Here is a 26,815-nt window from a genome sequence, read left to right on the forward strand (position 1 = left end):
AATTTAAAAGAGGAAACAAAAGAGAAAGAGCCAACGGCACGCAGTGTTCCTTAGTGGTCTCCCTCCCAAGTACTGACTGCGCTCGACGCTGCTTAACTTCGGTGATCGGACGAGAACCGTTGTTTTAAGCGTGATATGGCCATTGCCGAGAGAACTAGTTAATAATTCGAGTTTAAAACTAATTAGACAAATTAGCCTTCCTGCATCTTTTTAAAACAATAAAGAAATGAAAAAATTTCCCTTTTTTCATATCTGGTGGATTTTAAAAGAGGAAAACAAAAGTGAAATAGTCAACGGCACGCAGTGTTCCTAAGTGGTCTTCCACCCAAGTACTGACTGCGCTCGACGCTCCTTAACTTCGGTGATCGGACGAGAACCGTTGTTTTCAGCGTGATATGGCCATTGCCGAGAGAACTAGTTAATAATTCGAGTTTAAAACTAATTAGACAAATTAGCCTTCCTGCATCTTTTTAAAACAATAACTAAATGAAAAAATTATATCTGGTGGAATTTAAAAGAGGAAACAAAAGAGAAAAAGCCAACGGCACGCAGTGTTCCTTAGTGGTCTCCCGCCCAAGTACTGACTGCGCTCGACGCTGCTTAACTTCGGTGATCGGACGAGAACCAGTGTTTTCAGCGTCATATGGCCGTTGCCGAGAAAACTAGTTAATGATTCGAATTTAAAACTAATTAGACAAATTAGCCTTCCTGCATCTTTTTAAAACAATAAATAAATGAAAAAATTTCCCTTTTTTCATATCTGGTGGATTTCAAAAGAGGAAAACAAAAGTGAAATAGTCAACGGCACGCAGTGTTCCTAAGTGGTCTCCCACCCAAGTACTGACTGCGCTCGACGCTGCTTAACTTCGGTGATCGGACGAGAACCGTTGTTTTCAGCGTGATATGGCCATTGCCGAGAGAAGTAGTTAATAATTCGAATTTAAAACTAATTAGACAAATTAGCCTTCCTGCATCTTTTTAAAACAATAACTAAATGAAAAAATTATATCTGGTGGAATTTAAAAGAGGAAACAAAAGAGAAAGAGCCAACGGCACGCAGTGTTCCTTAGTGGTCTCCCTCCCAAGTACTGACTGCGCTCGACGCTGCTTAACTTCGGTGATCGGACGAGAACCGTTGTTTTAAGCGTGATATGGCCATTGCCGAGAGAACTAGTTAATAATTCGAGTTTAAAACTAATTAGACAAATTAGCCTTCCTGCATCTTTTTAAAACAATAAAGAAATGAAAAAATTTCCCTTTTTTCATATCTGGTGGATTTTAAAAGAGGAAAACAAAAGTGAAATAGTCAACGGCACGCAGTGTTCCTAAGTGGTCTTCCACCCAAGTACTGACTGCGCTCGACGCTCCTTAACTTCGGTGATCGGACGAGAACCGTTGTTTTCAGCGTGATATGGCCATTGCCGAGAGAACTAGTTAATAATTCGAGTTTAAAACTAATTTGACAAATTAGCCTTCCTGCATCTTTTTAAAACAATAAAGAAATGAAAAAATTTCCCTTTTTTCATATCTGGTGGATTTTAAAAGAGGAAAACAAAAGTGAAATAGTCAACGGCACGCAGTGTTCCTAAGTGGTCTTCCACCCAAGTACTGACTGCGCTCGACGCTCCTTAACTTCGGTGATCGGACGAGAACCGTTGTTTTCAGCGTGCCATTGCCATTGCCGAGACAACTAGATAATAATTCGAATTTTAAACTAATTAGTCAAATTAGCCTTCCTGCATCTTTTTAAAACAATAACTAAATGAAAAAATTATATCTGGTGGAATTTAAAAGAGGAAACAAAAGAGAAAAAGCCAACGGCACGCAGTGTTCCTTAGTGGTCTCCCGCCCAAGTACTGACTGGGCTCGACGCTGCTTAACTTCGGTGATCGGACGAGAACCGTTGTTTTAAGCGTGATATGGCCATTGCCGAGAGAACTGGTTAATAATTCGAGTTTAAAACTAATTAGACAAATTAGCCTTCCTGCATCTTTTTAAAACAATAACTAAATGAAAAAATTAAATCTGGTGGAATTTAAAAGAGGAAACAAAAGAGAAAAAGCCAACGGCACGCAGTGTTCCTTAGTGGTCTCCCTCCCGAGTACTGACTGCGCTCGACGCTGCTTAACTTCTGTGATCGGACGAGAACCGTTTTTTTCAGCGTGCTATTGCCATTGCCGAGAGAACTAGTTAATAATTCGAATTTAAAACTAATTAGACAAATTAGCCTTCCTGCATCTTTTTAAAACAATAAAGAAATGAAAAAATTTCCCTTTTTTCATATCTGGTGGATTTTAAAAGAGGAAAACAAAAGTGAAATAGTCAACGGCACGCAGTGTTCCTAAGTGGTCTTCCACCCAAGTACTGACTGCGCTCGACGCTCCTTAATTTCGGTGATCGGACGAGAACCGTTGTTTTCAGCGTGATATGGCCATTGCCGAGAGAAGTAGTTAATAATTCGAATTTAAAACTAATTAGACAAATTAGCCTTCCTGCATCTTTTTAAAACAATAACTAAATGAAAAAATTATATCTGGTGGAATTTAAAAGAGGAAACAAAAGAGAAAAAGCCAACGGCACGCAGTGTTCCTTAGTGGTCTCCCGCCCAAGTACTGACTGCGCTCGACGCTGCTTAACTTCGGTGATCGGACGAGAACCGTTGTTTTAAGCGTGATATGGCCATTGCCGAGAGAACTAGTTAATAATTCGAGTTTAAAACTAATTAGACAAATTAGCCTTCCTGCATCTTTTTAAAACAATAACTAAATGAAAAAATTATATCTGGTGGAATTTAAAAGAGGAAACAAAAGAGAAAAAGCCAACGGCACGCCGTGTTCCTTAGTGGTCTCCCTCCCAAGTACTGACTGCGCTCGACGCTGCGTAACTTCTGTGATCGGACGAGAACCGTTGTTTTCAGCGTGCTATTGCCATTGCCGAGAGAACTAGTTAATAATTCGAATTTTAAACTAATTAGTCAAGTTAGCCTTCCTGCATCTTTTTAAAACAATAAATAAATGAAAAAATCTCCCTTTTTTCATATCTGGTGGAATTTAAAAGTGGAAAACAAAAGTGAAAAAGACAACTGCACGCAGTTTTGGTCTCCCGCTTAAGTACTGACTGCGCTCGACGCTGCTTAACTTCGGTGATCGGACGAGAACCGTTGTTTTCAGCGTGATATGGCCATTGCCGAAAGAACTAGTTAATAATTCGAATTTAAAACTAATTAGACAAATTAGCCTTCCTGCATCTTTTTAAATAAATAACTTAATGAAAAAATTTCCCTTCTCTCATATCTGGTGGATTTCAAAAGAGGAAAACAAAAGTGAAATAGTCTACGGCACGCAGTGTTCCTAAGTGGTCTCCCACCCAAGTACTGACTGCGCTCGACGCTGCTTAACTTCGGTGATCGGACGAGAACCGTTGTTTTCAACGTGATATGGCCATTGCCGAGAGAAGTAGTTAATAATTCGAATTTAAAACTAATTAGACAAATTAGCCTTCCTGCATCTTTTTAAAACAATAACTAAATGAAAAAATTATATCTGGTGGAATTTAAAAGAGGAAACAAAAGAGAAAAAGCCAACGGCACGCAGTGTTCCTTAGTGGTCTCCCGCCCAAGTACTGACTGCGCTCGACGCTGCTTAACTTCGGTGATCGGACGAGAACCGTTGTTTTAAGCGTGATATGGCCATTGCCGAGAGAACTAGTTAATAATTCGAGTTTAAAACTAATTAGACAAATTAGCCTTCCTGCATCTTTTTAAAACAATAAATAAATGAAAAAATTTCCCTTTTTTCATATCTGGTGGATTTTAAAAGAGGAAAACAAAAGTGAAATAGTCAACGGCACGCAGTGTTCCTAAGTGGTCTCCCACCCAAGTACTGACTGCGCTCGACGCTCCTTAACTTCGGTGATCGGACGAGAACCGTTGTTTTCAGCGTGATATGGCCATTGCCGAGAGAAGTAGTTAATAATTCGAATTTAAAACTAATTAGACAAATTAGCCTTCCTGCATCTTTTTAAAACAATAACTAAATGAAAAAATTATATCTGGTGGAATTTAAAAGAGGAAACAAAAGAGAAAAAGCCAACGGCACGCAGTGTTCCTTAGTGGTCTCCCGCCCAAGTACTGACTGCGCTCGACGCTGCTTAACTTCGGTGATCGGACGAGAACCGTTGTTTTAAGCGTGATATGGCCATTGCCGAGAGAACTAGTTAATAATTCGAGTTTAAAACTAATTAGACAAATTAGCCTTCCTGCATCTTTTTAAAACAATAATAAATGAAAAAATTATATCTGGTGGAATTTAAAAGAGGAAACAAAAGAGAAAAAGCCAACGGCACGCAGTATTCCTTAGTGGTCTCCCTCACAAGTACTGACTAAGCTCGACGCTGCTTAACTTCTGTGATCGGACGAGAACCGTTGTTTTCAGCGTGCCATTGCCATTGCCGAGACAACTAGATAATAATTCGAATTTTAAACTAATTAGTCAAATTAGCCTTCCTGCATCTTTTTAAAACAATAACTAAATGAAAAAATTATATCTGGTGGAATTTAAAAGAGGAAACAAAAGAGAAAAAGCCGACGGCACGCAGTGTTCCTTAGTGGTCTCCCGCCCAAGTACTGACTGCGCTCGACGCTGCTTAACTTCGGTGATCGGACGAGAACCGTTGTTTTCAGCGTGATATGGCCATTGCCGAAAGAACTAGTTAATAATTCGAATTTAAAACTAATTAGACAAATTAGCCTTCCTGCATCTTTTTAAATAAATAACTTAATGAAAAAATTTCCCTTTTTTCATATCTGGTGAAATTTAAAATAGTAAACAAAAGTGAAATAGTCAACGGCACGCAGTGTTCCTAAGTGGTCTCCCACCCAAGTACTGACTGCGCTCGACGCTGCTTAACTTCGGTGTTCGGACGAGAACCAGTGTTTTCAGCGTCATATGGCCGTTGCCGAGAAAACTAGTTAATGATTCGAATTTAAAACTAATTAGACAAATTAGCCTTCCTGCATCTTTTTAAAACAATAAATAAATGAAAAAATTTCCCTTTTTTCATATCTGGTGGATTTCAAAAGAGGAAAACAAAAGTGAAATAGTCAACGGCACGCAGTGTTCCTAAGTGGTCTCCCACCCAAGTACTGACTGCGCTCGACGCTGCTTAACTTCGGTGATCGGACGAGAACCGTTGTTTTCAACGTGATATGGCCATTGCCGAGAGAAGTAGTTAATAATTCGAATTTAAAACTAATTAGACAAATTAGCCTTCCTGCATCTTTTTAAAACAATAACTAAATGAAAAAATTATATCTGGTGGAATTTAAAAGAGGAAACAAAAGAGAAAAAGCCAACGGCACGCAGTGTTCCTTAGTGGTCTCCCGCCCAAGTACTGACTGCGCTCGACGCTGCTTAACTTCGGTGATCGGACGAGAACCAGTGTTTTCAGCGTCATATGGCCGTTGCCGAGAAAACTAGTTAATGATTCGAATTTAAAACTAATTAGACAAATTAGCCTTCCTGCATCTTTTTAAAACAATAAATAAATGAAAAAATTTACCTTTTTTCATATCTGGTGGATTTCAAAAGAGGAAAACAAAAGTGAAATAGTCAACGGCACGCAGTGTTCCTAAGTGGTCTCCCACCCAAGTACTGACTGCGCTCGACGCTGCTTAACTTCGGTGATCGGACGAGAACCGTTGTTTTCAGCGTGATATGGCCATTGCCGAGAGAAGTAGTTAATAATTCGAATTTAAAACTAATTAGACAAATTAGCCTTCCTGCATCTTTTTAAAACAATAACTAAATGAAAAAATTATATCTGGTGGAATTTAAAAGAGGAAACAAAAGAGAAAGAGCCAACGGCACGCAGTGTTCCTTAGTGGTCTCCCTCCCAAGTACTGACTGCGCTCGACGCTCCTTAACTTCGGTGATCGGACGAGAACCGTTGTTTTCAGCGTGATATGGCCATTGCCGAGAGAACTAGTTAATAATTCGAGTTTAAAACTAATTAGACAAATTAGCCTTCCTGCATCTTTTTAAAACAATAACTAAATGAAAAAATTATATCTGGTGGAATTTAAAAAGAGAAACAAAAGAGAAAAAGCCAACGGCACGCAGTGTTCCTTAGTGGTCTCCCTCCCAAGTACTGACTAAGCTCGACGCTGCTTAACTTCTGTGATCGGACAGAACCGTTGTTTTCAGCGTGCCATTGCCATTGCCGAGACAACTAGATAATAATTCGAATTTTAAACTAATTAGTCAAATTAGCCTTCCTGCATCTTTTTAAAACAATAACTAAATGAAAAAATTATATCTGGTGGAATTTAAAAGAGGAAACAAAAGAGAAAAAGCCAACGGCACGCAGTGTTCCTTAGTGGTCTCCCGCCCAAGTACTGACTGGGCTCGACGCTGCTTAACTTCGGTGATCGGACGAGAACCGTTGTTTTAAGCGTGATATGGCCATTGCCGAGAGAACTAGTTAATAATTCGAGTTTAAAACTAATTAGACAAATTAGCCTTCCTGCATCTTTTTAAAACAATAACTAAATGAAAAAATTAAATCTGGTGGAATTTAAAAGAGGAAACAAAAGAGAAAAAGCCAACGGCACGCAGTGTTCCTTAGTGGTCTCCCTCCCGAGTACTGACTGCGCTCGACGCTGCTTAACTTCTGTGATCGGACGAGAACCGTTTTTTTCAGCGTGCTATTGCCATTGCCGAGAGAACTAGTTAATAATTCGAATTTAAAACTAATTAGACAAATTAGCCTTCCTGCATCTTTTTAAAACAATAACTAAATGAAAAAAATATATCTGGTGGAATTTAAAAGAGGAAACAAAAGAGAAAGAGCCAACGGCACGCAGTGTTCCTTAGTGGTCTCCCTCCCAAGTACTGACTGCGCTCGACGCTCCTTAACTTCGGTGATCGGACGAGAACCGTTGTTTTCAGCGTGATATGGCCATTGCCGAAAGAACTAGTTAATAATTCGAATTTAAAACTAATTAGACAAATTAGCCTTCCTGCATCTTTTTAAATAAATAACTTAATGAAAAAATTTCCCTTTTTTCATATCTGGTGAAATTTAAAATAGTAAACAAAAGTGAAATAGTCAACGGCACGCAGTGTTCCTAAGTGGTCTCCCACCCAAGTACTGACTGCGCTCGACGCTGCTTAACTTCGGTGTTCGGACGAGAACCAGTGTTTTCAGCGTCATATGGCCGTTGCCGAGAAAACTAGTTAATGATTCGAATTTAAAACTAATTAGACAAATTAGCCTTCCTGCATCTTTTTAAAACAATAAATAAATGAAAAAATTTCCCTTTTTTCATATCTGGTGGATTTCAAAAGAGGAAAACAAAAGTGAAATAGTCAACGGCACGCAGTGTTCCTAAGTGGTCTCCCACCCAAGTACTGACTGCGCTCGACGCTGCTTAACTTCGGTGATCGGACGAGAACCGTTGTTTTCAACGTGATATGGCCATTGCCGAGAGAAGTAGTTAATAATTCGAATTTAAAACTAATTAGACAAATTAGCCTTCCTGCATCTTTTTAAAACAATAACTAAATGAAAAAATTATATCTGGTGGAATTTAAAAGAGGAAACAAAAGAGAAAAAGCCAACGGCACGCAGTGTTCCTTAGTGGTCTCCCGCCCAAGTACTGACTGCGCTCGACGCTGCTTAACTTCGGTGATCGGACGAGAACCAGTGTTTTCAGCGTCATATGGCCGTTGCCGAGAAAACTAGTTAATGATTCGAATTTAAAACTAATTAGACAAATTAGCCTTCCTGCATCTTTTTAAAACAATAAATAAATGAAAAAATTTCCCTTTTTTCATATCTGGTGGATTTCAAAAGAGGAAAACAAAAGTGAAATAGTCAACGGCACGCAGTGTTCCTAAGTGGTCTCCCACCCAAGTACTGACTGCGCTCGACGCTGCTTAACTTCGGTGATCGGACGAGAACCGTTGTTTTCAGCGTGATATGGCCATTGCCGAGAGAAGTAGTTAATAATTCGAATTTAAAACTAATTAGACAAATTAGCCTTCCTGCATCTTTTTAAAACAATAACTAAATGAAAAAATTATATCTGGTGGAATTTAAAAGAGGAAACAAAAGAGAAAGAGCCAACGGCACGCAGTGTTCCTTAGTGGTCTCCCTCCCAAGTACTGACTGCGCTCGACGCTCCTTAACTTCGGTGATCGGACGAGAACCGTTGTTTTCAGCGTGATATGGCCATTGCCGAGAGAACTAGTTAATAATTCGAGTTTAAAACTAATTAGACAAATTAGCCTTCCTGCATCTTTTTAAAACAATAACTAAATGAAAAAATTATATCTGGTGGAATTTAAAAAGAGAAACAAAAGAGAAAAAGCCAACGGCACGCAGTGTTCCTTAGTGGTCTCCCTCCCAAGTACTGACTAAGCTCGACGCTGCTTAACTTCTGTGATCGGACAGAACCGTTGTTTTCAGCGTGCCATTGCCATTGCCGAGACAACTAGATAATAATTCGAATTTTAAACTAATTAGTCAAATTAGCCTTCCTGCATCTTTTTAAAACAATAACTAAATGAAAAAATTATATTTGGTGGAATTTAAAAGAGGAAACAAAAGAGAAAAAGCCAACGGCACGCAGTGTTCCTTAGTGGTCTCCCGCCCAAGTACTGACTGGGCTCGACGCTGCTTAACTTCGGTGATCGGACGAGAACCGTTGTTTTAAGCGTGATATGGCCATTGCCGAGAGAACTAGTTAATAATTCGAGTTTAAAACTAATTAGACAAATTAGCCTTCCTGCATCTTTTTAAAACAATAACTAAATGAAAAAATTAAATCTGGTGGAATTTAAAAGAGGAAACAAAAGAGAAAAAGCCAACGGCACGCAGTGTTCCTTAGTGGTCTCCCTCCCGAGTACTGACTGCGCTCGACGCTGCTTAACTTCTGTGATCGGACGAGAACCGTTTTTTTCAGCGTGCTATTGCCATTGCCGAGAGAACTAGTTAATAATTCGAATTTAAAACTAATTAGACAAATTAGCCTTCCTGCATCTTTTTAAAACAATAACTAAATGAAAAAAATATATCTGGTGGAATTTAAAAGAGGAAACAAAAGAGAAAGAGCCAACGGCACGCAGTGTTCCTTAGTGGTCTCCCTCCCAAGTACTGACTGCGCTCGACGCTCCTTAACTTCGGTGATCGGACGAGAACCGTTGTTTTCAGCGTGATATGGCCATTGCCGAAAGAACTAGTTAATAATTCGAATTTAAAACTAATTAGACAAATTAGCCTTCCTGCATCTTTTTAAATAAATAACTTAATGAAAAAATTTCCCTTTTTTCATATCTGGTGAAATTTAAAATAGTAAACAAAAGTGAAATAGTCAACGGCACGCAGTGTTCCTAAGTGGTCTCCCACCCAAGTACTGACTGCGCTCGACGCTGCTTAACTTCGGTGTTCGGACGAGAACCAGTGTTTTCAGCGTCATATGGCCGTTGCCGAGAAAACTAGTTAATGATTCGAATTTAAAACTAATTAGACAAATTAGCCTTCCTGCATCTTTTTAAAACAATAAATAAATGAAAAAATTTCCCTTTTTTCATATCTGGTGGATTTCAAAAGAGGAAAACAAAAGTGAAATAGTCAACGGCACGCAGTGTTCCTAAGTGGTCTCCCACCCAAGTACTGACTGCGCTCGACGCTGCTTAACTTCGGTGATCGGACGAGAACCGTTGTTTTCAACGTGATATGGCCATTGCCGAGAGAAGTAGTTAATAATTCGAATTTAAAACTAATTAGACAAATTAGCCTTCCTGCATCTTTTTAAAACAATAACTAAATGAAAAAATTATATCTGGTGGAATTTAAAAGAGGAAACAAAAGAGAAAAAGCCAACGGCACGCAGTGTTCCTTAGTGGTCTCCCGCCCAAGTACTGACTGCGCTCGACGCTGCTTAACTTCGGTGATCGGACGAGAACCAGTGTTTTCAGCGTCATATGGCCGTTGCCGAGAAAACTAGTTAATGATTCGAATTTAAAACTAATTAGACAAATTAGCCTTCCTGCATCTTTTTAAAACAATAAATAAATGAAAAAATTTCCCTTTTTTCATATCTGGTGGATTTCAAAAGAGGAAAACAAAAGTGAAATAGTCAACGGCACGCAGTGTTCCTAAGTGGTCTCCCACCCAAGTACTGACTGCGCTCGACGCTGCTTAACTTCGGTGATCGGACGAGAACCGTTGTTTTCAGCGTGATATGGCCATTGCCGAGAGAACTAGTTAATAATTCGAATTTAAAACTAATTAGACAAATTAGCCTTCCTGCATCTTTTTAAAACAATAACTAAATGAAAAAATTATATCTGGTGGAATTTAAAAGAGGAAACAAAAGAGAAAGAGCCAACGGCACGCAGTGTTCCTTAGTGGTCTCCCTCCCAAGTACTGACTGCGCTCGACGCTCCTTAACTTCGGTGATCGGACGAGAACCGTTGTTTTCAGCGTGATATGGCCATTGCCGAGAGAACTAGTTAATAATTCGAGTTTAAAACTAATTAGACAAATTAGCCTTCCTGCATCTTTTTAAAACAATAACTAAATGAAAAAATTATATCTGGTGGAATTTAAAAAGAGAAACAAAAGAGAAAAAGCCAACGGCACGCAGTGTTCCTTAGTGGTCTCCCTCCCAAGTACTGACTAAGCTCGACGCTGCTTAACTTCTGTGATCGGACAGAACCGTTGTTTTCAGCGTGCCATTGCCATTGCCGAGACAACTAGATAATAATTCGAATTTTAAACTAATTAGTCAAATTAGCCTTCCTGCATCTTTTTAAAACAATAACTAAATGAAAAAATTATATCTGGTGGAATTTAAAAGAGGAAACAAAAGAGAAAAAGCCAACGGCACGCAGTGTTCCTTAGTGGTCTCCCGCCCAAGTACTGACTGGGCTCGACGCTGCTTAACTTCGGTGATCGGACGAGAACCGTTGTTTTAAGCGTGATATGGCCATTGCCGAGAGAACTAGTTAATAATTCGAGTTTAAAACTAATTAGACAAATTAGCCTTCCTGCATCTTTTTAAAACAATAACTAAATGAAAAAATTAAATCTGGTGGAATTTAAAAGAGGAAACAAAAGAGAAAAAGCCAACGGCACGCAGTGTTCCTTAGTGGTCTCCCTCCCGAGTACTGACTGCGCTCGACGCTGCTTAACTTCTGTGATCGGACGAGAACCGTTTTTTTCAGCGTGCTATTGCCATTGCCGAGAGAACTAGTTAATAATTCGAATTTAAAACTAATTAGACAAATTAGCCTTCCTGCATCTTTTTAAAACAATAACTAAATGAAAAAATTATATCTGGTGGAATTTAAAAGAGGAAACAAAAGAGAAAAAGCCAACGGCACGCAGTGTTCCTTAGTGGTCTCCCGCCCAAGTACTGACTGCGCTCGACGCTGCTTAACTTCGGTGATCGGACGAGAACCAGTGTTTTCAGCGTCATATGGCCGTTGCCGAGAAAACTAGTTAATGATTCGAATTTAAAACTAATTAGACAAATTAGCCTTCCTGCATCTTTTTAAAACAATAAATAAATGAAAAAATTTCCCTTTTTTCATATCTGGTGGATTTCAAAAGAGGAAAACAAAAGTGAAATAGTCAACGGCACGCAGTGTTCCTAAGTGGTCTCCCACCCAAGTACTGACTGCGCTCGACGCTGCTTAACTTCGGTGATCGGACGAGAACCGTTGTTTTCAGCGTGATATGGCCATTGCCGAGAGAACTAGTTAATAATTCGAATTTAAAACTAATTAGACAAATTAGCCTTCCTGCATCTTTTTAAAACAATAACTAAATGAAAAAATTATATCTGGTGGAATTTAAAAGAGGAAACAAAAGAGAAAGAGCCAACGGCACGCAGTGTTCCTTAGTGGTCTCCCTCCCAAGTACTGACTGCGCTCGACGCTCCTTAACTTCGGTGATCGGACGAGAACCGTTGTTTTCAGCGTGATATGGCCATTGCCGAGAGAACTAGTTAATAATTCGAGTTTAAAACTAATTAGACAAATTAGCCTTCCTGCATCTTTTTAAAACAATAACTAAATGAAAAAATTATATCTGGTGGAATTTAAAAAGAGAAACAAAAGAGAAAAAGCCAACGGCACGCAGTGTTCCTTAGTGGTCTCCCTCCCAAGTACTGACTAAGCTCGACGCTGCTTAACTTCTGTGATCGGACAGAACCGTTGTTTTCAGCGTGCCATTGCCATTGCCGAGACAACTAGATAATAATTCGAATTTTTAACTAATTAGTCAAATTAGCCTTCCTGCATCTTTTTAAAACAATAACTAAATGAAAAAATTATATCTGGTGGAATTTAAAAGAGGAAACAAAAGAGAAAAAGCCAACGGCACGCAGTGTTCCTTAGTGGTCTCCCGCCCAAGTACTGACTGGGCTCGACGCTGCTTAACTTCGGTGATCGGACGAGAACCGTTGTTTTAAGCGTGATATGGCCATTGCCGAGAGAACTAGTTAATAATTCGAGTTTAAAACTAATTAGACAAATTAGCCTTCCTGCATCTTTTTAAAACAATAACTAAATGAAAAAATTAAATCTGGTGGAATTTAAAAGAGGAAACAAAAGAGAAAAAGCCAACGGCACGCAGTGTTCCTTAGTGGTCTCCCTCCCGAGTACTGACTGCGCTCGACGCTGCTTAACTTCTGTGATCGGACGAGAACCGTTTTTTTCAGCGTGCTATTGCCATTGCCGAGAGAACTAGTTAATAATTCGAATTTAAAACTAATTAGACAAATTAGCCTTCCTGCATCTTTTTAAAACAATAACTAAATGAAAAAAATATATCTGGTGGAATTTAAAAGAGGAAACAAAAGAGAAAGAGCCAACGGCACGCAGTGTTCCTTAGTGGTCTCCCTCCCAAGTACTGACTGCGCTCGACGCTCCTTAACTTCGGTGATCGGACGAGAACCGTTGTTTTCAGCGTGATATGGCCATTGCCGAGAGAACTAGTTAATAATTCGAGTTTAAAACTAATTAGACAAATTAGCCTTCCTGCATCTTTTTAAAACAATAACTAAATGAAAAAATTATATCTGGTGGAATTTAAAAAGAGAAACAAAAGAGAAAAAGCCAACGGCACGCAGTGTTCCTTAGTGGTCTCCCTCCCAAGTACTGACTAAGCTCGACGCTGCTTAACTTCTGTGATCGGACAGAACCGTTGTTTTCAGCGTGCCATTGCCATTGCCGAGACAACTAGATAATAATTCGAATTTTAAACTAATTAGTCAAATTAGCCTTCCTGCATCTTTTTAAAACAATAACTAAATGAAAAAATTATATCTGGTGGAATTTAAAAGAGGAAACAAAAGAGAAAAAGCCAACGGCACGCAGTGTTCCTTAGTGGTCTCCCGCCCAAGTACTGACTGGGCTCGACGCTGCTTAACTTCGGTGATCGGACGAGAACCGTTGTTTTAAGCGTGATATGGCCATTGCCGAGAGAACTAGTTAATAATTCGAGTTTAAAACTAATTAGACAAATTAGCCTTCCTGCATCTTTTTAAAACAATAACTAAATGAAAAAATTAAATCTGGTGGAATTTAAAAGAGGAAACAAAAGAGAAAAAGCCAACGGCACGCAGTGTTCCTTAGTGGTCTCCCTCCCGAGTACTGACTGCGCTCGACGCTGCTTAACTTCTGTGATCGGACGAGAACCGTTTTTTTCAGCGTGCTATTGCCATTGCCGAGAGAACTAGTTAATAATTCGAATTTAAAACTAATTAGACAAATTAGCCTTCCTGCATCTTTTTAAAACAATAACTAAATGAAAAAAATATATCTGGTGGAATTTAAAAGAGGAAACAAAAGAGAAAAAGCCAACGGCACGCAGTGTTCCTTAGTGGTCTCCCTCCCGAGTACTGACTGCGCTCGACGCTGCTTAACTTCTGTGATCGGACGAGAACCGTTTTTTTCAGCGTGCTATTGCCATTGCCGAGAGAACTAAATAATAATTCGAATTTTAAACTAATTAGACAAATTAGCCTTCCTGCATCTTTTTAAAACAATAAAGAAATGAAAAAATTTCCCTTTTTTCATATCTGGTGGATTTTAAAAGAGGAAAACAAAAGTGAAATAGTCAACGGCACGCAGTGTTCCTAAGTGGTCTTCCACCCAAGTACTGACTGCGCTCGACGCTCCTTAACTTCGGTGATCGGACGAGAACCGTTGTTTTCAGCGTGATATGGCCATTGCCGAGAGAAGTAGTTAATAATTCGAATTTAAAACTAATTAGACAAATTAGCCTTCCTGCATCTTTTTAAAACAATAACTAAATGAAAAAATTATATCTGGTGGAATTTAAAAGAGGAAACAAAAGAGAAAAAGCCAACGGCACGCAGTGTTCCTTAGTGGTCTCCCGCCCAAGTACTGACTGCGCTCGACGCTGCTTAACTTCGGTGATCGGACGAGAACCGTTGTTTTAAGCGTGATATGGCCATTGCCGAGAGAACTAGTTAATAATTCGAGTTTAAAACTAATTAGACAAATTAGCCTTCCTGCATCTTTTTAAAACAATAACTAAATGAAAAAATTATATCTGGTGGAATTTAAAAGAGGAAACAAAAGAGAAAAAGCCAACGGCACGCAGTGTTCCTTAGTGGTCTCCCTCCCAAGTACTGACTAAGCTCGACGCTGCTTAACTTCTGTGATCGGACGAGAACCGTTGTTTTCAGCGTGCCATTGCCATTGCCGAGACAACTAGATAATAATTCGAATTTTAAACTTATTAGTCAAATTAGCCTTCCTGCATCTTTTTAAAACAATTACTAAATGAAACAAGTTGGGAAAGCCAAAATATTACCTCTCCGAGTGGAGATGACTATCACTACCCCTTAAACAACCTAAATATATGCATCTATCGCTTTTTTTAATTCTTTCCAAGTGCAGGAATTCAATTTTAAAATAGTCAATTGTTCAAGCCTTTTCAATATCTCTCAATTGCTGGGGAAACTCTACTCTCTTGCTATACCTCAACCGTATTCTTAGTCTACCAGTATGATTTGTAACATTTGTCCATATCAAAGCTGAATCATACATCGCCACACAAAAAGCAAATGTCCCCAAAACATGGAAGCCACAACCCAATCACACATAAGCTAGGCTCGTACTTGTTCATCGCTTTCGATGATTTCACTAATATTAGCATTAACATTTTGTACATTATTGGGTTCCTTATTAATAGATATGCCTACGCCTACAGTACTTTCAATAGAACATTTATTTAATGCATTATCTTTCGTACGATCATGGCCAACTGGCCTCGTGGTAGGACCAACATTTTGCGTGCTAGAACCTGTTCCAGAAACAGCCTTTTTTCCGCGGCTAACGCTCTTCTCCTTTCATTTTCTCGTTTCCTAAATTCAGGATCTGACCTTTTTGCCCTCATTCTTTCCCTTGCCTTTAGTTTTCTGATTTCCTCTTTACTTAAATTATTATCTTCCTCCATTTACTTATTGATCAGTTAAATACTCACAAAGGTTGGCAAAATCAATCTCCTTAAATACTCACACAGGTTGGCAAAATCAATCTCCTTCAGTAATACGTAAGGCTTAATTATATTATTTGCCGAACAAAATTAATCGAGCAAATTTAACACTTAACTTCTTCCTTCGAAATTCTATCAAAGAATGAATCAACTGTTTAAAAAAAGGTTTTTTTCGCGAATAGGGCGCTATCATACCAACAGCAATTCCGTCATATTTAAAAAATATACATTGCCAACACTTTTTTCAAATAAAGAATGATAAAAGTGCGTAAAAAAAGGTCTTTCACAAATAGGCCTAGGGGGCGTATAAACTAAACAGCAACAACGCTCTACAGCTACACTAATCTTACACAAACAAGGAGTACTATAAACCCACTACTGGAAGCGGTATTTTTATTCAAACGTAAAACAATTTCGCTTAAGCTTAACATCTCTAGACATGGGTAAAAATGTCTCTATCACTCCTAGACATTATAACTCAAATTCATCTGATTATGTTTTAACAAGGTTAAATCTAACTGGGAGTAAGATGAAAGGAGTAGAAGCTTATCTGTCTAAGGAAATATGAAATTTTATCTTAACAGTTCGTTAAATCATAAGTTTATAGCGAAAAAACGCGGAAGGGGAAAACGAGCAGACAACTGCGATTTTTGGGGGTAGAAGGTTAAGAGCGCCATCTGTCGTCCGTGCCAAAGTTGAACTTCCACTCGAAACGCAATGAGAAAGTGGATAAAATAATGCCATCAGCTATTTAACTGCGTCGATATATTTAACGACTTGACCCATGACATGCCCATAACACTGGCTTCTATGAATCCTATTTATTCTTGGATGCTAGGAAACTTGGTAGACGTAACAGTCTGTACCAAGTACCCAAGCATCCTTCAATAAACGCCTGGCAACATTGTGGTACGCATGGTACAACTAAAAAATAGGATGTGTATCTATCTTTCCAGTCACTCCAAGTCGTTAAGCCCTCATTACAGAGGATTTGAAACACTATCGTAATTCCAAGTGTCTCGAATCTCTAAGTTCCTGTCCATTATGAACAGTGCTGAGAGAATGATACATCAGAAAGAGCCATTCAAAACGAATTGCCGAAAATATTATCCATATTTTCATTTCATATAACAGAGAAAACAAATTATTATGGTTCTGAGAGGAGCTTCCCATTTTGGTTGTTGTTCTCAAAAATATATCGCAATGCACGGGCCTAGATAGATACAGGAGGCAATGTAGGAAATATAACGCAATGCACGGGCCTAAAAAGATATAAGAGACAATGTACGAAATATAACGCAATGCACGGGCCTTAATAGATATAGGAGGCAATGATTTAACGACTTCGGTACTTGGGTTTATCTTTAATATTTAAATAAATATAATTATTTTTAATTATTTTAATCGCCAGTAAATAACTTTAAAAATAGTTAAATCGTTTAAAATAAAGTTGTTCCTATTATCTTTCGAAACTTTGCTAATATTGACGTTTAAAGTGAAGGGTACCCCTCTTGCCCGCTTTTTTCAAATTTTGGGGTATATATACGTTTCGTTTCCATTATAATAATAGATAAAAACGCATTCGCGTGAACCTTTGGTGGAAGCCCTGCCATTGGGAGGCTAGACGTTTCTCGTAACCCTAGCCGATCGCCGCGTATATCTTAAAACCAAATAATAGATAAAAGCGCATTTGCGTGAACCGATGGTGGAAGCCCTGCCATTGGGAGGCTAGACGTTTCTCGTAACCCTAGCCGATCGCCGCGTATATCTTGGAACCAAACGATGACGGAGGAAAAGAAGCCAGAATGTACTGACTGGCGTCCATGTGGAATGGACAAAAGACCTGAAGATGGCTGTGCATTGAAGCTGGTGTCAATGTGGAATTGACGAAGAACAGAAGATGGTGGTGCATAGAACCTGGTGTCAATGTGGAATTGACGAAGAACAGAAGATGGTGGTGCATAGAAGCTGGTGTCAAGGTGAAATTGACGAAGAACAGAAGATGGTGGTGCTTAGAAGCTAGCAAGTACAGACTAGTGTCCATGTGGGATGGACAAAGACTAGCAGATTGTGGTCCTTAGAAGCCAGTTAGTAAAGACTTGTGTTGGTAGATGAATGGCCAAATTTCCGTGAACCGCGAACGCGTTCCGGAAATCGGGTATTTGTTTGCTCCAATACGCAAACTGCGAACGCGGTCACGTGGGGTCTGACAGACACACAGACACGGCCGGTGTAATACCTCTCCGTGACATACGTCACTCGGAAAGGTAAAAATTATATCTGGTGGAATTTAAAAGAGGAAACAAAAGAGAAAAAGCCAACGGCACGCAGTGTTCCTTAGTGGTCTCCCGCCCAAGTACTGACTGGGCTCGACGCTGCTTAACTTCGGTGATCGGACGAGAACCGTTGTTTTAAGCGTGATATGGCCATTGCCGAGAGAACTAGTTAATAATTCGAGTTTAAAACTAATTAGACAAATTAGCCTTCCTGCATCTTTTTAAAACAATAACTAAGTGAAAAAATTATATCTGGTGGAATTTAAAAGAGGAAACAAAAGAGAAAAAGCCAACGGCACGCAGTGTTCCTTAGTGGTCTCCCTCCCGAGTACTGACTGCGCTCGACGCTGCTTAACTTCTGTGATCGGACGAGAACCGTTTTTTTCAGCGTGCTATTGCCATTGCCGAGAGAACTAGTCAATAATTCGAATTTAAAACTAATTAGACAAATTAGCCTTCCTGCATCTTTTTAAAACAATAACTAAATGAAAAAAATATATCTGGTGGAATTTAAAAGAGGAAACAAAAGAGAAAAAGCCAACGGCACGCAGTGTTCCTTAGTGGTCTCCCTCCCGAGTACTGACTGCGCTCGACGCTGCTTAACTTCTGTGATCGGACGAGAACCGTTTTTTTCAGCGTGCTATTGCCATTGCCGAGAGAACTAGTTAATAATTCGAATTTTAAACTAATTAGACAAATTAGCCTTCCTGCATCTTTTTAAAACAATAACTAAATGAAAAAATTATATCTGGTGGAATTTAAAAGAGGAAACAAAAGAGAAAAGCCAACGGCACGCAGTGTTCCTTAGTGGTCTCCCTCCCAAGTACTGACTGCGCTCGACGCTGCTTAACTTCGGTGATCGGACGAGAACCGTTGTTTTAAGCGTGATATGGCCATTGCCGAGAGAAGTAGTTAATAATTCGAATTTAAAACTAATTAGACAAATTAGCCTTCCTGCATCTTTTTAATACAATAACTAAATGAAAAAATTATATTTGGTGGAATTTAAAAGAGGAAACAAAAGAGAAAAAGCCAACGGCACGCAGTGTTCCTTAGTGGTCTCCCGCCCAAGTACTGACTGCGCTCGACGCTGCTTAACTTCGGTGATCGGACGAGAACCGTTGTTTTAAGCGTGATATGGCCATTGCCGAGAGAACTAGTTAATAATTCGAGTTTAAAACTAATTAGACAAATTAGCCTTCCTGCATCTTTTTAAAACAATATCTAAATGAAAAAATTATATCTGGTGGAATTTAAAAGAGGAAACAAAAGAGAAAAAGCCAACGGCACGCAGTGTTCCTTAGTGATCTCTGTTATAATAATAAGTCAGCATAAAACTTAAAAACAGTATTTTTATTACTTTGACATAAGCTCGTTAAATTAACATTAAGAATGACTACATCGCTCGAGTATCTGATCCTGACTGTCGTCTCGCCGATCTACCTAGCCTGACTGTAGCTTTGTTTATCGTGTAAGTTTCTTATTGGCCAGTCTAGATCACGTGAATAAGCTAGCCTCGTCTGGGTCACGTGACAACATTATAACATCTTTCTTTTCATTAATTTTTTTTTTTAATTTTATGCCTATGCTAGTGTTGCCCTATCCTATGTTTGGTATCGCCGTGGTGGTATTAATGGTCTACCACTCCTACTGGTTCTGCTAGGCTGGGCGTATGTTCTGGAGTCCTCCCGTTGGTTGCTCTGTGGTCTGGTCTCGTTGACGTCGTTGTCAGGCATCTGGATCCTTTCGTGAGTGTGGGAGGGTTCAGTCTCATCAAGATTGCCCGTTGTCTGAAGAACTGTTCTGGGAGGGTGTTGTTCGTCTATGACCTCTGGTTGTAGTGTTGGGTCCTGTCGTTGATCAGTCTGTCTTCGATAAAATGTCCTTGAGTTGAACGAGGCTGTATGGTTTGCTGGACTTGGACTCTGCTCTGGCGTGTTGTCTGGTCTTGGGAGTATTGGTGGAGTGGGATTGCGAGTACTGATATTGGAAAAATTCTCTGGCTGTTTAGGTCGCAGTTGGATTCTGGTGCGTCTATAGATCTGACCCGTTGGCGTCTCGATCTTGTATGACAGAGGCTCTGTTGCTTTAGCAACAATTTTTGCCGGTTGCCAATTCCTTTTCCCTTTTTGATAATAAATAGCTTGACCCGGGTATAGCGGCGTTGACGTCATAGTCCGTTTTTCGTTGGCTCTATTTACCATGTCTGCCTGTTGATGAATTATGGCAGTCCTGGCCTTTTGTATCGGGAACTGGGGTTGCAAGGTTTTGTTTGTAGTTGTGAGTAACGTGCGTAGCCGGCGACCCATGCTTAATTCTGCCGGGGATGGACGATTCACTTTGGGGGTCGTCCTGTATTCTAATAGGACCGTTTCTAAGTCTATTCCGTCTTGATTACCCTTGATAATGGCGTTCTTAATTGTTTGTACCATTCTCTCGGCCAGCCCATTTGATTGGGGGTAGTGAGGAGAGGACGTAACATGTTGTACGCCCCACTTCTTCAAGAAGAGTTTAAAGTCCATGGCGTTGTATGGGGGTCCGTTGTCCGATATGAGCCTTTGAGGTGGACCATATCGTGCAAATTGAGATCTCAGGAAAGTGGTTACTGTTTGCGTGTTTGCTTTAGGTAGTTCTTGTACTTCAACGTAATGTGAAAGATAATCGACCAGAAGAATATATGTTTGTGATCCGATCATAAACAGATCTGTGCCAACCATTTCCCATGGTAAAGCGGGTACCGGGTGTGGTGTCATGCTCATTGGAGGATTAGCCCGTTGTCGTTCCATGCAGATCGTGCATTCCTTCACATAGTTAGTGATGTCTTGTGTTATGTTTGGCCAATAGACGTTGAGTTTGGCCTTGGCAATACACGCGTTTGTGCCTTGGTGAGTGTTATGGATTTTCCCAAGAATCTCTGGTCTCATACTTTGAGGTATGACCAATCTGGTGCCACGAAAGAGTAAGTGGTGCTTGCAGTATAATTCGTCCTGATAGGGCTAGTATGGTTTACATTCTTCTGGTAATGTCTTTTGATGTTTAGGCCAGCCTCGTTTTACAAACCCAATTACCAGCTGTAAGGTAGAATCCTGCTGCGTCATTTCTATGTATCGATCCTGTACTTCTTGGGGGTGGGTAGTTATGGTATGTACTGCGGTTTGTGGGCCTTCCAGTTCAGGTGTGTTGATTAACATGTGTTTTTGAGGGGCTCGTGAGAGCTTGTCGGCGATCAAAAGTTGTTTGCCAGGTACATAAATTAGATCGATCTGGTAGCGAAACAATCGCATGGTAAGCCGTTGTAGACGTGGTGAGATGAGTCGGAGAGGTTTTTGCAACAATCCTATGAGAGGATTATGGTCTGTTTGTACGGTGAATCGTGTTCCTGCCACATAGTAGTTGAAGTGTTCGCATGCGTAGACTATAGCCAGTAATTCCTTGTCTATTTGGGCGTAGCGTTGTTGGGTTGGATTAAAAGATGTCGATGCGTATTCCACTGGGTGTCCGTCCTGTAGGAGAACGGCTCCTACTCCGTGCGGGCTTGCGTCTACTGATAGTACGATTGGTTGCTCCGGGTTGAAATATGCCAGTACTGGGGCTGTGGATGTAAGTGTTTTTAAGTTGTCATAATGGCGTTGGTGTGTGGCTTCCCATCGAAAATCTGCATCCTTTTTAAGCAAAGCTCGTAGTGGAGCTGTGTCTTCGTTAGAATTAGGAATGAATTTTGCGTTGTAGTTTATCATGCCGAGGAAGCTTTGTAGCGCCAGTTTGTCTGTTGGTGGTGGTAAGGACGTAATCGCTTGGACTTTTCTTGGATCTATTTGTACTCCAGATGGGGTAAGGAGATGTCCTATGTAGGTTGTTTTCGTTACTGCCAGTTGTAGTTTTTGACTACTAAACCGTAATCCTATTTGGTAGGCTTTTTCTAGAATTCTTATTAATGAATGTATGTGCGAGTTCATGTCCGGTGTGGCAATAAGAAAATCGTCCGTCGATATATGTACTTCTGGAAATTGTGTCTTTGGATAGATGCGCCGTAAGGCTGCTTGACAAACTTCCGAGCCTGTTGAGATGCCCATGGGGAGGCGCGTGAAACGATATTGGCCTTCTGTCGTGGCAAATGTGCACAGCTTTGAACTAAACTCATCAAGTTTTATTTTCCAGAAAGCGCTCTGGACGTCTAATACAGTAAAGATTGTAGCTCCATTTAGCTCCGCAAATATTTGTTGGGACGTTGGAACTGGATATGGTGTGCGCATTATGGCCTTGTTGAGCCGCCGAGGATCAAGACAAATGCGGACTGTGCCATCCTTCTTTGGGGCGGCCACCATCGGATGGACCCAATCCACTGCCTCCTGGACTGGGACTATGATTCCGAGTTGTAGAAGTCGGTTTAGTTCATGTCTCACTGGCTTTTGCAGTGCTATCGGTATTTTGTGGGCGGTGGCTATGTGAGGCATAGTGTTTGGTTTCAATTGTATGTGATGGGTGCCCGGAATTATGCCAATTTCGCCGAATACTGAGGAGTATTGTCGAATTACTTCCGTGGGTGTAATTTGTAGAGTCGTTGTCGTATGGTCTTCTTCGCCAGCTAATGATGTAGAGTTCACTTGATATTCTGGACGTGGTCCCAATGGTCTTCGGTGGTGTTCAATGAGGCCTAGTTGAAAAGAGGCTGCGGCACCCAGGATTGGCGTCCGGTCGTCCTTTATGACGTAAAATGGGCAGGTGATTGATGCATTATAAGAGGTGCATGGGAGATCGACTATGCCTTCTATCGGGACTGTATGGCCAGAGTATGCTGTTACCGTGTGGACGGGTTGTCGTAGTGTCAGCCTGCCTGGTAATGTTTCGTAAATTTGGTTTGGAATGATGTTTACTTGAGATCCTGTATCCACCTTGAAGGTTATTGGCTTGTCAAGGAGATATATTTGGTCGTAGATCTCGTCCTCTCTCGGTAAGTGTGTAAGTGGACGTAGTTCTAACTTGGGTACATCAAGTGTGTGGGTGTCCAATGTGATACTGTAGTTGAAAACCTCGTTATAATCGGCTGGGATCTCGTCAAATACCATGGGCTGGCGTGAGTAGTCCTGTAAGGGCTCTCTGTCCTCCTGGGCCTGTTGTCTTTCTTGAAGTCAAAACGTCTTTCGACACTTGGGGCGCCAGTGTCCCCTAATGTTGCAATTGAGACATTTCGAGTTCCGTGCTGGGCAAGGTCTCCCCCCGTGACTTGTAGTACAGTTGGGACAGTCGTGATTAGGTTGCCGCTCCTCATATGGGGTATTCCGGCGATTACTGGTTGAAAAGCGCGAAGAATTAGCATGGCAGTGTGGCTGGCGCAAGATGGTTGGGGGTGCGGTGTGACGTGGTCGCTGTGTCTGGAACCTCCGTCGATTCATTGCATCAAGGGTCGCAATTGGTATGTCGTTTGTTGTATTTACCCGAGTGGCGTGCTGTGTGCCCATCAAGGAGGCCTGAATGCTGGATGTTTCTGCCGCTTGACATCGGGCAACAGCTATGTCAAGTGTCAGGTTGGGTGTAGATAGTAGTTGTTTCCGTAGTTTGTCATTGTGTATGCCTACGACGATTAGGGTGGTTATCAATTGATCAGTTAATGGAGTAAAATCGCACTCATAAGCCTTGGCCTTCAACTCCGTGAAGAAATGATCGAATGTTTGGTTCTCTTGTTGTTTCGTTAATAGAAACAAATAACCCGAATAGAGCAGGTTTTTGTATGGTTGATAATAAGTGTCAAATGCCGCTATAATTACCGGAACGGTACGGGCGTCGTCTACTTCTGGAATTGGAAGCGTATTGTATATTCTTCTGCCGACCGGGCCTAATACGTGTAAGAATGTGGCGCGTTGAATCGATACGGTTTCGCCATTTAACTTGGCTGCAGTGGCGTATATGACGTAGCCTTCTTTGTATTCCCTCCAAGCGGTAGCAGGGTCTGTACCGGGTATAAATTGCGCAGGGCTTTTGAACGATGCCATCTGGAGTCAGTCTCCTTCTTCTGTGGTCGAAATCAATTTGGGCCTTGGCGTGTTGTGACGGTGCGGATCTTTCTGTATACGTTTGCGTGGGGCCGTAATCCCACCTCTATCACCATGTTATAATAATAAGTCAGCATAAAACTTAAAAACAGTATCTTTATAACTTTGACATAAGCTCGTTAAATTAACATTAAGAATGACTACATCGCTCGAGTATCTGATCCTGACTGTCGTCTCGCCGATCTACCTAGCCTGACTGTAGCTTTGTTTATCGTGTAAGTTTCTTATTGGCCAGTCTAGATCACGTGAATAAGCTACCCTCGTCTGGGTCACGTGACAACATTATAATAGTCTCCCTCCCGAGTACTGACTGCGCTCGACGTTGCTTAACTTCTGTGATCGGACGAGAACCGTTTTTTTCAGCGTGCTATTGCCATTGCCGAGAGAACTAGTTAATAATTCGAATTTTAAACTAATTAGACAAATTAGCCTTCCTGCATCTTTTTAAAACAATAACTAAATGAAAAAATTATATCTGGTGGAATTTAAAAGAGGAAACAAAAGAGAAAAGCCAACGGCACGCAGTGTTCCTTAGTGGTCTCCCTCCCAAGTACTGACTGCGCTCGACGCTGCTTAACGTCTGTGATCGGACGAGAACCGTTGTTTTCAGCGTGATATGGCCATTGCCGAGAGAACTAGTTAATAATTCGAATTTAAAACTAATTAGACAAATTAGCCTTCCTGCATCTTTTTAAAACAATAACTAAATGAAAAAATTATATCTGGTGGAATTTAAAAGAGGAAACAAAAGAGAAAAGCCAACGGCACGCAGTGTTCCTTAGTGGTCTCCCTCCCAAGTACTGACTGCGCTCGACGCTGCTTAACTTCGGTGATCGGACGAGAACCGTTGTTTTCAGCGTGATATGGCCATTACCGAGAGAACTAGTTAATAATTCGAGTTTAAAACTAATTAGACAAATTAGCCTTCCTGCATCTTTTTAAAACAATAACTTAATGAAAAAATTATATCTGGTGGAATTTAAAAGAGGAAACAAAAGAGAAAAAGCCAACGGCACGCAGTGTTCCTTAGTGGTCTCCCTCCCAAGTACTGACTGCGCTCGACGCTGCTTAACGTCTGCGATCGGACGAGAACCGTTGTTTTCAGCGTGATATTGCAATGCCGAGAGAACTAATTAATAATTCGAATTTAAAACTAATTAGACAAATTACCCTTCATCTTTTAAAAATTTTAAAAAAGAAAATATGTTTGCTTTTTTCTTATCTGGTGGAATTTAAAAGAGGAAACAAACGTAAAAAAGCCAACGGCACTCAGTGTTCCTTAGTGGTCTTCCTCCCAAGTACTGACTGCGCTCGACGCTGCTTAACTTCGATGATCGGACGAGAACCGGTGTTTTCAGCGTGATATGGAAGTTGCCGAGAGTGGTAGTTTATAATTCGAATTTAAAACTAATTAGACAAATTAGCCTTCCTGCATCTTTTTAAAACAATAACTAAATGAAAAAATTATATCTGGTGGAATTTAAAAGAGGAAACAAAAGAGAAAAAGCCAACGGCACGCCGTGTTCCTTAGTGGTCTCCCTCCCAAGTACTGACTGCGCTCGACGCTGCGTAACTTCTGTGATCGGACGAGAACCGTTGTTTTCAGCGTGCTATTGCCATTGCCGAGAGAACTAGTTAATAATTCGAATTTTAAACTAATTAGTCAAGTTAGCCTTCCTGCATCTTTTTAAAACAATAAATAAATGAAAAAATCTCCCTTTTTTCATATCTGGTGGAATTTAAAAGTGGAAAACAAAAGTGAAAAAGACAACTGCACGCAGTTTTGGTCTCCCGCTTAAGTACTGACTGCGCTCGACGCTGCTTAACTTCGGTGATCGGACGAGAACCGTTGTTTTCAGCGTGATATGGCCATTGCCGAAAGAACTAGTTAATAATTCGAATTTAAAACTAATTAGACATATTAGCCTTCCTGCATCTTTTTAAAACAATAAATAAATGAAAAAATTTCCCTTTTTTCATATCTGGTGGATTTCAAAAGAGGAAAACAAAAGTGAAATAGTCAACGGCACGCAGTGTTCCTAAGTGGTCTCCCACCCAAGTACTGACTGCGCTCGACGCTGCTTAACTTCGGTGATCGGACGAGAACCGTTGTTTTCAACGTGATATGGCCATTGCCGAGAGAAGTAGTTAATAATTCGAATTTAAAACTAATTAGACAAATTAGCCTTCCTGCATCTTTTTAAAACAATAATAAATGAAAAAATTATATCTGGTGGAATTTAAAAGAGGAAACAAAAGAGAAAAAGCCAACGGCACGCAGTGTTCCTTAGTGGTCTCCCGCCCAAGTACTGACTGCGCTCGACGCTGCTTAACTTCGGTGATCGGACGAGAACCGTTGTTTTAAGCGTGATATGGCCATTGCCGAGAGAACTAGTTAATAATTCGAGTTTAAAACTAATTAGACAAATTAGCCTTCCTGCATCTTTTTAAAACAATAAATAAATGAAAAAATTTCCCTTTTTTCATATCTGGTGGATTTCAAAAGAGGAAAACAAAAGTGAAATAGTCAACGGCACGCAGTGTTCCTAAGTGGTCTCCCACCCAAGTACTGACTGCGCTCGACGCTGCTTAACTTCGGTGATCGGACGAGAACCGTTGTTTTCAACGTGATATGGCCATTGCCGAGAGAAGTAGTTAATAATTCGAATTTAAAACTAATTAGACAAATTAGCCTTAATGCATCTTTTTAAAACAATAACTAAATGAAAAAATTATATCTGGTGGAATTTAAAAGAGGAAACAAAAGAGAAAAAGCCAACGGCACGCAGTGTTCCTTAGTGGTCTCCCGCCCAAGTACTGACTGCGCTCGACGCTGCTTAACTTCGGTGATCGGACGAGAACCAGTGTTTTCAGCGTCATATGGCCGTTACCGAGAAAACTAGTTAATGATTCGAATTTAAAACTAATTAGACAAATTAGCCTTCCTGCATC

The 26,815-nt window shown here is 40.4% G+C and overlaps 13 non-coding genes and 55 pseudogenes across 13 annotated transcripts; all 68 read right to left on the reverse strand.

Annotated features, from left to right (window-relative positions):
* Positions 1–28: 28 nt before the first annotated feature.
* Positions 29–147, reverse strand: LOC149704455 (5S ribosomal RNA; annotated as a pseudogene).
* A 141-nt stretch (positions 148–288) lies between these two features.
* LOC149704456 (5S ribosomal RNA) lies at positions 289–407 on the reverse strand (annotated as a pseudogene).
* A 129-nt stretch (positions 408–536) lies between these two features.
* LOC149704457 (5S ribosomal RNA) lies at positions 537–655 on the reverse strand (annotated as a pseudogene).
* A 141-nt stretch (positions 656–796) lies between these two features.
* Positions 797–915, reverse strand: LOC149704458 (5S ribosomal RNA). The gene has a single exon (XR_016381970.1). It is a non-coding gene; the product is annotated as a 5S ribosomal RNA (ribosomal RNA).
* Positions 916–1,044: 129 nt separating this feature from the next.
* Positions 1,045–1,163, reverse strand: LOC149704459 (5S ribosomal RNA; annotated as a pseudogene).
* Positions 1,164–1,304: 141 nt separating this feature from the next.
* Positions 1,305–1,423, reverse strand: LOC149704460 (5S ribosomal RNA; annotated as a pseudogene).
* A 141-nt stretch (positions 1,424–1,564) lies between these two features.
* Positions 1,565–1,683, reverse strand: LOC149704461 (5S ribosomal RNA; annotated as a pseudogene).
* Positions 1,684–1,812: 129 nt separating this feature from the next.
* On the reverse strand, positions 1,813–1,931 carry LOC149704462 (5S ribosomal RNA; annotated as a pseudogene).
* A 129-nt stretch (positions 1,932–2,060) lies between these two features.
* LOC149704463 (5S ribosomal RNA) lies at positions 2,061–2,179 on the reverse strand (annotated as a pseudogene).
* Positions 2,180–2,320: 141 nt separating this feature from the next.
* On the reverse strand, positions 2,321–2,439 carry LOC149704464 (5S ribosomal RNA; annotated as a pseudogene).
* Positions 2,440–2,568: 129 nt separating this feature from the next.
* Positions 2,569–2,687, reverse strand: LOC149704465 (5S ribosomal RNA; annotated as a pseudogene).
* A 129-nt stretch (positions 2,688–2,816) lies between these two features.
* On the reverse strand, positions 2,817–2,935 carry LOC149704466 (5S ribosomal RNA; annotated as a pseudogene).
* Positions 2,936–3,076: 141 nt separating this feature from the next.
* Positions 3,077–3,188, reverse strand: LOC149704467 (5S ribosomal RNA; annotated as a pseudogene).
* A 141-nt stretch (positions 3,189–3,329) lies between these two features.
* On the reverse strand, positions 3,330–3,448 carry LOC149704468 (5S ribosomal RNA; annotated as a pseudogene).
* Positions 3,449–3,577: 129 nt separating this feature from the next.
* LOC149704469 (5S ribosomal RNA) lies at positions 3,578–3,696 on the reverse strand (annotated as a pseudogene).
* A 141-nt stretch (positions 3,697–3,837) lies between these two features.
* Positions 3,838–3,956, reverse strand: LOC149704470 (5S ribosomal RNA; annotated as a pseudogene).
* Positions 3,957–4,085: 129 nt separating this feature from the next.
* LOC149704471 (5S ribosomal RNA) lies at positions 4,086–4,204 on the reverse strand (annotated as a pseudogene).
* A 128-nt stretch (positions 4,205–4,332) lies between these two features.
* Positions 4,333–4,451, reverse strand: LOC149704472 (5S ribosomal RNA; annotated as a pseudogene).
* A 129-nt stretch (positions 4,452–4,580) lies between these two features.
* On the reverse strand, positions 4,581–4,699 carry LOC149704473 (5S ribosomal RNA; annotated as a pseudogene).
* Positions 4,700–4,839: 140 nt separating this feature from the next.
* On the reverse strand, positions 4,840–4,958 carry LOC149704474 (5S ribosomal RNA). Its single transcript, XR_016382003.1, has one exon. It is a non-coding gene; the product is annotated as a 5S ribosomal RNA (ribosomal RNA).
* Positions 4,959–5,099: 141 nt separating this feature from the next.
* Positions 5,100–5,218, reverse strand: LOC149704475 (5S ribosomal RNA). Its single transcript, XR_016381995.1, has one exon. It is a non-coding gene; the product is annotated as a 5S ribosomal RNA (ribosomal RNA).
* A 129-nt stretch (positions 5,219–5,347) lies between these two features.
* On the reverse strand, positions 5,348–5,466 carry LOC149704476 (5S ribosomal RNA; annotated as a pseudogene).
* A 141-nt stretch (positions 5,467–5,607) lies between these two features.
* Positions 5,608–5,726, reverse strand: LOC149704477 (5S ribosomal RNA). The gene has a single exon (XR_016381971.1). It is a non-coding gene; the product is annotated as a 5S ribosomal RNA (ribosomal RNA).
* Positions 5,727–5,855: 129 nt separating this feature from the next.
* LOC149704478 (5S ribosomal RNA) lies at positions 5,856–5,974 on the reverse strand (annotated as a pseudogene).
* A 376-nt stretch (positions 5,975–6,350) lies between these two features.
* On the reverse strand, positions 6,351–6,469 carry LOC149704479 (5S ribosomal RNA; annotated as a pseudogene).
* Positions 6,470–6,598: 129 nt separating this feature from the next.
* Positions 6,599–6,717, reverse strand: LOC149704480 (5S ribosomal RNA; annotated as a pseudogene).
* A 129-nt stretch (positions 6,718–6,846) lies between these two features.
* LOC149704481 (5S ribosomal RNA) lies at positions 6,847–6,965 on the reverse strand (annotated as a pseudogene).
* A 140-nt stretch (positions 6,966–7,105) lies between these two features.
* On the reverse strand, positions 7,106–7,224 carry LOC149704482 (5S ribosomal RNA). Its single transcript, XR_016382004.1, has one exon. It is a non-coding gene; the product is annotated as a 5S ribosomal RNA (ribosomal RNA).
* Positions 7,225–7,365: 141 nt separating this feature from the next.
* On the reverse strand, positions 7,366–7,484 carry LOC149704483 (5S ribosomal RNA). Its single transcript, XR_016381996.1, has one exon. It is a non-coding gene; the product is annotated as a 5S ribosomal RNA (ribosomal RNA).
* A 129-nt stretch (positions 7,485–7,613) lies between these two features.
* Positions 7,614–7,732, reverse strand: LOC149704484 (5S ribosomal RNA; annotated as a pseudogene).
* Positions 7,733–7,873: 141 nt separating this feature from the next.
* Positions 7,874–7,992, reverse strand: LOC149704485 (5S ribosomal RNA). Its single transcript, XR_016381972.1, has one exon. It is a non-coding gene; the product is annotated as a 5S ribosomal RNA (ribosomal RNA).
* Positions 7,993–8,121: 129 nt separating this feature from the next.
* LOC149704486 (5S ribosomal RNA) lies at positions 8,122–8,240 on the reverse strand (annotated as a pseudogene).
* Positions 8,241–8,616: 376 nt separating this feature from the next.
* On the reverse strand, positions 8,617–8,735 carry LOC149704487 (5S ribosomal RNA; annotated as a pseudogene).
* Positions 8,736–8,864: 129 nt separating this feature from the next.
* LOC149704488 (5S ribosomal RNA) lies at positions 8,865–8,983 on the reverse strand (annotated as a pseudogene).
* Positions 8,984–9,112: 129 nt separating this feature from the next.
* On the reverse strand, positions 9,113–9,231 carry LOC149704489 (5S ribosomal RNA; annotated as a pseudogene).
* A 140-nt stretch (positions 9,232–9,371) lies between these two features.
* Positions 9,372–9,490, reverse strand: LOC149704490 (5S ribosomal RNA). The gene has a single exon (XR_016382005.1). It is a non-coding gene; the product is annotated as a 5S ribosomal RNA (ribosomal RNA).
* A 141-nt stretch (positions 9,491–9,631) lies between these two features.
* LOC149704491 (5S ribosomal RNA) lies at positions 9,632–9,750 on the reverse strand. Its single transcript, XR_016381997.1, has one exon. It is a non-coding gene; the product is annotated as a 5S ribosomal RNA (ribosomal RNA).
* Positions 9,751–9,879: 129 nt separating this feature from the next.
* LOC149704492 (5S ribosomal RNA) lies at positions 9,880–9,998 on the reverse strand (annotated as a pseudogene).
* A 141-nt stretch (positions 9,999–10,139) lies between these two features.
* On the reverse strand, positions 10,140–10,258 carry LOC149704493 (5S ribosomal RNA). Its single transcript, XR_016381973.1, has one exon. It is a non-coding gene; the product is annotated as a 5S ribosomal RNA (ribosomal RNA).
* A 129-nt stretch (positions 10,259–10,387) lies between these two features.
* LOC149704494 (5S ribosomal RNA) lies at positions 10,388–10,506 on the reverse strand (annotated as a pseudogene).
* Positions 10,507–10,882: 376 nt separating this feature from the next.
* LOC149704495 (5S ribosomal RNA) lies at positions 10,883–11,001 on the reverse strand (annotated as a pseudogene).
* Positions 11,002–11,130: 129 nt separating this feature from the next.
* Positions 11,131–11,249, reverse strand: LOC149704496 (5S ribosomal RNA; annotated as a pseudogene).
* Positions 11,250–11,378: 129 nt separating this feature from the next.
* Positions 11,379–11,497, reverse strand: LOC149704497 (5S ribosomal RNA; annotated as a pseudogene).
* A 141-nt stretch (positions 11,498–11,638) lies between these two features.
* On the reverse strand, positions 11,639–11,757 carry LOC149704498 (5S ribosomal RNA). Its single transcript, XR_016381974.1, has one exon. It is a non-coding gene; the product is annotated as a 5S ribosomal RNA (ribosomal RNA).
* A 129-nt stretch (positions 11,758–11,886) lies between these two features.
* LOC149704499 (5S ribosomal RNA) lies at positions 11,887–12,005 on the reverse strand (annotated as a pseudogene).
* A 376-nt stretch (positions 12,006–12,381) lies between these two features.
* Positions 12,382–12,500, reverse strand: LOC149704500 (5S ribosomal RNA; annotated as a pseudogene).
* A 129-nt stretch (positions 12,501–12,629) lies between these two features.
* Positions 12,630–12,748, reverse strand: LOC149704501 (5S ribosomal RNA; annotated as a pseudogene).
* A 129-nt stretch (positions 12,749–12,877) lies between these two features.
* Positions 12,878–12,996, reverse strand: LOC149704502 (5S ribosomal RNA; annotated as a pseudogene).
* Positions 12,997–13,372: 376 nt separating this feature from the next.
* LOC149704503 (5S ribosomal RNA) lies at positions 13,373–13,491 on the reverse strand (annotated as a pseudogene).
* Positions 13,492–13,620: 129 nt separating this feature from the next.
* On the reverse strand, positions 13,621–13,739 carry LOC149704504 (5S ribosomal RNA; annotated as a pseudogene).
* Positions 13,740–13,868: 129 nt separating this feature from the next.
* LOC149704505 (5S ribosomal RNA) lies at positions 13,869–13,987 on the reverse strand (annotated as a pseudogene).
* A 141-nt stretch (positions 13,988–14,128) lies between these two features.
* Positions 14,129–14,247, reverse strand: LOC149704506 (5S ribosomal RNA; annotated as a pseudogene).
* A 129-nt stretch (positions 14,248–14,376) lies between these two features.
* Positions 14,377–14,495, reverse strand: LOC149704507 (5S ribosomal RNA; annotated as a pseudogene).
* A 129-nt stretch (positions 14,496–14,624) lies between these two features.
* Positions 14,625–14,743, reverse strand: LOC149704508 (5S ribosomal RNA; annotated as a pseudogene).
* Positions 14,744–17,852: 3,109 nt separating this feature from the next.
* LOC149704509 (5S ribosomal RNA) lies at positions 17,853–17,971 on the reverse strand (annotated as a pseudogene).
* Positions 17,972–18,100: 129 nt separating this feature from the next.
* On the reverse strand, positions 18,101–18,219 carry LOC149704510 (5S ribosomal RNA; annotated as a pseudogene).
* A 129-nt stretch (positions 18,220–18,348) lies between these two features.
* LOC149704511 (5S ribosomal RNA) lies at positions 18,349–18,467 on the reverse strand (annotated as a pseudogene).
* A 128-nt stretch (positions 18,468–18,595) lies between these two features.
* LOC149704512 (5S ribosomal RNA) lies at positions 18,596–18,714 on the reverse strand (annotated as a pseudogene).
* Positions 18,715–18,843: 129 nt separating this feature from the next.
* Positions 18,844–18,962, reverse strand: LOC149704513 (5S ribosomal RNA; annotated as a pseudogene).
* Positions 18,963–24,372: 5,410 nt separating this feature from the next.
* On the reverse strand, positions 24,373–24,491 carry LOC149704514 (5S ribosomal RNA; annotated as a pseudogene).
* Positions 24,492–24,619: 128 nt separating this feature from the next.
* On the reverse strand, positions 24,620–24,738 carry LOC149704515 (5S ribosomal RNA; annotated as a pseudogene).
* A 382-nt stretch (positions 24,739–25,120) lies between these two features.
* LOC149704516 (5S ribosomal RNA) lies at positions 25,121–25,239 on the reverse strand (annotated as a pseudogene).
* A 129-nt stretch (positions 25,240–25,368) lies between these two features.
* LOC149704517 (5S ribosomal RNA) lies at positions 25,369–25,487 on the reverse strand (annotated as a pseudogene).
* Positions 25,488–25,628: 141 nt separating this feature from the next.
* Positions 25,629–25,740, reverse strand: LOC149704518 (5S ribosomal RNA; annotated as a pseudogene).
* A 141-nt stretch (positions 25,741–25,881) lies between these two features.
* LOC149704519 (5S ribosomal RNA) lies at positions 25,882–26,000 on the reverse strand. Its single transcript, XR_016381998.1, has one exon. It is a non-coding gene; the product is annotated as a 5S ribosomal RNA (ribosomal RNA).
* Positions 26,001–26,128: 128 nt separating this feature from the next.
* LOC149704520 (5S ribosomal RNA) lies at positions 26,129–26,247 on the reverse strand (annotated as a pseudogene).
* Positions 26,248–26,388: 141 nt separating this feature from the next.
* On the reverse strand, positions 26,389–26,507 carry LOC149704521 (5S ribosomal RNA). Its single transcript, XR_016382000.1, has one exon. It is a non-coding gene; the product is annotated as a 5S ribosomal RNA (ribosomal RNA).
* Positions 26,508–26,636: 129 nt separating this feature from the next.
* LOC149704522 (5S ribosomal RNA) lies at positions 26,637–26,755 on the reverse strand (annotated as a pseudogene).
* Positions 26,756–26,815: the final 60 nt, after the last annotated feature.

Source organism: Phalangium opilio, unplaced genomic scaffold (assembly GCF_054372755.1).
Source record: "Phalangium opilio isolate 3A_F unplaced genomic scaffold, DU_Popi_V2 ptg000017l_1, whole genome shotgun sequence".
Classification (NCBI taxonomy): Eukaryota; Metazoa; Arthropoda; class Arachnida; order Opiliones; family Phalangiidae; genus Phalangium; species Phalangium opilio.